This window comes from Helianthus annuus, chromosome 16 (genome assembly GCF_002127325.2).
Source record: "Helianthus annuus cultivar XRQ/B chromosome 16, HanXRQr2.0-SUNRISE, whole genome shotgun sequence".
Classification (NCBI taxonomy): Eukaryota; Viridiplantae; Streptophyta; class Magnoliopsida; order Asterales; family Asteraceae; genus Helianthus; species Helianthus annuus.
This window is the reverse complement of record NC_035448.2, coordinates 197,269,049-197,275,048: the sequence shown is the minus strand read 5'-3', so window position 1 is coordinate 197,275,048 and position 6,000 is coordinate 197,269,049.

The following is a 6,000-nucleotide window of genomic DNA, read 5'->3' as shown; positions in this document are numbered from 1 at the left end:
CTGGGTATGTTAGTGTTTCGAATGTTACGGGTTTTTCTAAACCTCTTGTCCCCAAGGCTTCAACCCGGCGATCTACTCGTCGTTTGAAAGGTGCTCCTCAATCCACTTCTACTGAACCGGTGGAGTTGAGTGATGATGTCGAAGAGTCTGGGGATCAAGGTGTTGAAGAGGGTTCTGAAAGGGAGAAGAAGTTAGTTATTCATGGCAAAAAGGGTTCGGCCAAGAAGGTTCCTGCTACACCTGTTCAGGGTTCTTCGAGTATGGACGTTGAAGGGTTGGATCCGGATGCGGTTTATGTGCCATGTTGGTCGGTGAAAGTTGATGATAGTTTTAAAGATGCTGATGTTTGTGAAGAGGCCTTGAGTCATATTGCTCCCCCTTCGGTTCACAAGACTATCTCCGAAATGGATGATGATGTGATGCTGTCTCGTATGATTCTCAGTACTTGCAATCTTGCTGCCATGCTTCCTCAGGGCGTTGCCCGTTTTCGTCAGAGGATGCAAGAGTATGAAGAGTTTTCCAAGAAGAAAGATAAGATGAAGTCTTCGATGGCAGCGATGAAGAAGGAGATAAGTAGCTTTGCTGAGAAGGAGGAAGCTTGGTCGAAGAAGGTTGAAGGCTTGTCAAAGCAGCATGAGATTAAGATGATCGATTTTAAGAAGAGTTTTGAGGCTGATCGGTTGAAGCTAAAGGCGGACAGGGAGGCTTTATCTGTTGCTCAGAAAGCCTTTGATGAAGAGAAGGAGAGCCTGAAGGCTTCGGTTTCTCGTGCAACTAGTGATAACCAGTGGTTGATTGAGCAGGGCTTTCAACAGGTTGTCACCTACCTGCTTCATTATGCCGAGTTTAACTCCGCTCTTGGTGATGTTTATACAAAGTTGCTTAATTTGGGAAAACACCAAGGTCTCATTGCTGGTTCCAAGTTGCATGAAGCTGGGCATTCTCTGGAAAAGTCCCCCTTATTTCATCCCGACGCTTCTGATGTTTTCAAAAGCTCAGTTGAACAGATGGAGAGGCTAACTTATCCTTATGTTCATCAGGTTTCCTCTTGCTTTGGTAAGCCTTTGTCTGTTTTACAGGATTTGAAACCGGAGGGTCTAAATGAAAAGGTTTGCACCGAGGTCTTGGGCTCACTTTCGAAGAAAAGATCTTATTCCGGAGATAGTGATGATACCCTCTCGAGTGTGTTGGATATTTCGAAGGATGTTGGTTTGGAGACCTCAGCGGTTGGTGGTGATGGTGGTGCAAAGGCTAAGAAGTCCAAGAAAGCCAAGAAGGCCAAAGCTGAAGGTTCTGGTGTCTCCAAGCCTTCTGCCATCTGATGATTATTCGTAGCTTTCTTAGCAAAACAATTTAAGGTTTGTAATGTTATTTTGAACAATATTAGGTTTCCAGGAATCCTTAAGGTTCCTGTTGGTGGTGTGTTGGGCCTGTATGGCCATTTGAACAGTAGTTTAACTTGCAACTTACTAGAACTTGCTTTAACTTTTATTTGAAAGTCTTTCATGACTTTCTTTGCTATGGTATGATGGTTAATTATATTACTTGTGTTGTGTTTTTGTGTTTATGTCTGTTTTGCTGAGTTTGTTTGATTGGCTTTAACCCTTCAAGCCTTTTGGCTAATCGTAGGTGGGTTGAAGCCTTCAATGTTTTAAGCTGTTGTGCGGGCAGCTTGAAGCCTTGATAGCTTCTGGTTTGGTTTGTATGTTTTGTTGAGGGATTTTCCTTTTTCTTATTTTTCCTTGGGCAATTGTCATTCTTTTTTTAACTTTGTCTTTGTTGAGTTTACTTTGTCTTTATGTTTTTTACACCTTAAAGGGTTCAGTGCTGCAGACACTTAGCCTTGGTGTTTTTTAACAAGAAGACGTAGTATCTATCCTCTTTATTATTTCTTTGTGATTTACTCGACTTCGTAAGCCTATTTGTTGGTTATATTTCTAAGGCTTAAGGAACGATTGGTGTAGGTTGTTCAGACCTGTCTATGAGACATTGTTGTTTTGGCTTAATAAGTCTCATGGAGTTGTATTGATTTAGGAACTCACCCCTTATATAGGTTCATTCAACCCTTGAACCTATTGAGCGATGTGGCCTGGGAGCTCATCCCCTTAAATGGCCCTTGCCATGGAGTTTTTTGCTAGGTTCTCAACCTGATCTTAGGATAGAAAGACAAGTTTGATAAGACAACTTCATTCAAGCAATACTTTGCTTTTTACAAAAGGTTTTCATAGTGTTGTTCGAGGTACATTTTGATACAAACCAAACTTTCCTGTCTAAACATGGAATCTTTTCAGGGTTTTGCCGTTCCAATGCCTTGGAAGCCTTTTGCCTTCTGAATCTGCTAGCTTGTAGGATCCACCCTTGTGTGCTTCGAGGATGGTGTATGGACCTTCCCATTTTGGGCCCATCTTTCCTTGATTTTCCTTTTTGCTAGCTTCGTTGTTTCTGAGGACTAGATCCCCTGGCCTTAATCGTTCATTCTTAACCTTCTTGTTGTAGTAGGCTTCCATTTTCTGCTTATATTTGGCTTCTTGGATTGCGGCTTGATCTCGGGCTTCCTCTAGGAGTTGCAAATTCAACATGGTCTCTTTTTGGTTTGTTTCGGGATCCATGTTGACGATGCGTTGGGTTACAACTCCTATTTCAGCAGGGATTACGGCCTCGGATCCAAATACCAAGCTATAAGGTGTTTTCTTGTGGCTTGTTTTTTCGGTTGTTCTAATTGCCCATAGAATACTAGGCAATTCTTCGAGCCAATTGCTTTCATACCTTCCCAATCTTGTCTTGATGCCTTCCACTATGCTTCGGTTTGCCCTTTCAACCTGGCCATTTGATTCCGGGTAAGCCACTGAGCTGAAGATCTAGTTGATCCTGTACTCTTTACACCAAAGGCTGAAAGGCTTTTCAGCGAATTGCTTTCCATTGTCGGTGACGATCTCTCCTGGCAATCCATAGCGGCAGATGATACTTTCCCAAACGAAGTCAATGACCTGTTTGCCTGTGATCTTTGCAAGGGGTTTAACCTCGGGCCATTTGGTGAAATAGTCTATTGCCACTAGCAAGAATTTCACTCCTCCTTTGCTTGGACGGAATGGTCCAACAATGTCCATTCCCCACTTATAGAATGGCCATGCCGAGGTTATTGGGACAAGATCATGCTTGGGACCTTTTGGGATTGGAGCATGAATTTGACAAGCGTTACATTTCTTCAATTGCTCGGTGGTGTCACGATGCATCGAGGGCCAAAAATATCTGAGGTTCATGAGTTTTGCAACCACCGACCTTGCTCCAAAATGGGCTCCACATATGCCTTCGTGAATTTCCTTGATCAAATACTTACTTTGCTCGGGACCAACACATCTTAGCAAGGGGGCAAGGTAACCCTTTTTGTAGAGGGTTTCTCCTTGCAACACATATTGTCTTGCTTTGATTTTAACCCTTTCAGCTTCTACTTGATCATTGGGTAGTTCATCATTTTGAAGGAATTTTTTGATGGGAGTCATCCAGTTTGGATCTTCTTCGGTGACTACATCTTGGACTCCAATTCATCAATCGATGGAGCCTTCAACACTTCAACCAGCACCTTCTTGGTGAGGTGGGCAAAGGTGAGGGATGCTAGTTTACTTAAGGCATCAGCCTTTTTGTTTTGGGATCTTGGAATTTGTTTGATACTGCATGCTTGGAAGGTATTCATCAATTCCTTAGATTTTTCTTTGTATCTTCTCATATTGGGTTCTTTGGCAACGTAGCTATCGTTGACTTGGCTCGAGACTAGCAATGAGTCTGTGAACACTTCAAGCTTTTGGACTTTCATTTCTTTGGCTAGCCTTAAGCCGGCGATCAGTGCCTCGTATTCAGCCTCATTATTAGTGGTCTGAAAATCAAAACGAAGAGCATATATGAATTCCAATCCTTCTGGGTTGATTAAAACTAACCCAGCCCCTGACCCTTCAACGCTTGAAGCCCCGTCGGTGAATAGCTTCCAGGCTTCAGGGTTGAAGGGTTCAGTGATGGTAGTGTTCACTTCGTCAATTGTTTGGTTTGGGACCTCCACAAGGAAGTCGGCCAAGACTTGGGCTTTAATAGCTTTTCGTGGGACATAGGTGATGTTGTGCTCACCTAGTTCCACTGCCCATTTTGCCAATCTTCCCGAATTTTCGGGTTTTTCAAGCACATTTTTGACAGGTTGGTCAGTGACCACTCGTATGGGATGTGCTTGGAAATACCTCCTAAGCCTTCTAACTATTTGAACTAGGGCTAGGGCGAGTTTTTCAAGGGGAGGATATTTGGTTTCAGCCAATTTTAAAGTTTTGCTGAAGAAGTAAACAGGTACCTGAGCCGTGTTTCGTTCCATTATGAGGACTGCACTTATAGCCTCTTCAGCAACTGATAAATAGACTGAAATCAGCTCTCCCGTTTCTGGAGCTGCAATGTCTGGCAAGGAAGCCAGGTGTTGCTTCATCTGGTTGAAGGCTTCTTCAGCCTCATCGGTCCATTTGAAATCCTTCTTATCAGAACAATTTTTAAGTGTTTTGTAGAAGAGTAGGGACCTTTCAGCCAGCTTGGAAGTAAAACGCTTCAGGGCAGCAAGTTTCCCGTTTAAGCTTTCAACCTCTTTTTTGGTTTTTGGTGGCTTGGCTTCGAGGACAGCTTTTACTTTGTTTGGTTTGGCCATGATGCTTTGTTTTCCGACAATGTGACCCAAGTATTTTCCTTCTTCGAACCCAAATGAGCATTTTTCAGGGTTAAGTTTCATGTTAACCTTTCTGAGATTTTTGAAAGTTTCTTGGATGTCATCAAGCATTTGATACTCCGTCTTGCTTTTTATTACCAAGTCATCAACGTAGGCTTCCATGTTTTTACCAATTTGGCTTGCAAAAGCTTTGTCCACCAGACGTTGGTAGGTTGCTCCGGCGTTCTTTTGTCAAAAGGGCATCTTCTTGTAACAGAAGATTCCCTTATCAGTGTGGAATGCCGTCTTTTCTTCATCTTCCTCTTTCATGAGTATTTGATGATACCCTTTGTAAGCATCAAGAAAGCATTTGAAAGGGTAACCGGTGAGCGAGTCAACCTTAAGGTCAATTTCTGGTAGTGGATAGCAGTCCTTAGGACAAGCTTTGTTGAGATCTTTGAAGTCTATGCACATTCTCCAGGAGTTATCTGGTTTCTTGACCATAACCGGGTTTGCAACCCATGATTGGTACTTGACTTCTCGGAGAATATCAGCAGATACGAGCTTCTCAACCTCCTGACAAGCAGCCAGGCTTCTTTCTGGTGCTAAGCTTCTTTTCTTTTGGACCACAGGTTTGACATCGGGTGGTATCTTCAACTCATGCTCAGCAATGCTTCGGGGGATTCCTGTCATATCTTCCGGACACCAAGCGAAGACATCGCTGTAATGTGTCAACAACTTTTCCAAATAAGAGAGAGTTTCTTGTGAAAGGCTTGGGTTGACCCTTATTCTTTGTTCAGGGTACTTAGGATTTATGATAAGCCTTTGCTTGTCTTCTTCACTTCTGGGACTTTCGCCTTCAACCATATAGGCCTCTTGGGAGGGTTGAAGGGTTGCCACCCCCTTTCGGTTGGGAATTTTACCGTGCCATGCCCAACGGACACTGCCATAAAGAAGGCACATTGCCCCGGCCTCCCTATGATCACATCATAGTTTGAAGGTATGTTGAGAACCACGAAGGTAAGTGGCTGGATCCTTTTCTTCTGACCTTTACTGAAGCAAACATCTAGTGTCAGTTGCCCTAAAGGCTTGAGGGGTATATCAGCAATGCCTTTTATGGAGGTTCCAGAGGGTTGAAGCCTTGAACGTTCTTCATTGCTCAAGCGGTTGAAAAATTTCTCGAACATGATTTCAGTGGCTGCCCCAGTGTCTATGTATGCCCTATGTGTTTCCAACGTTCCAATGTTAGCTTCCACGACGAGAGGGCTTGAAAGAGGGCCTTTTTCTGTTGGGGGAAAGCAAACACATTGAAGCTCCCAAGCTTCCAACCG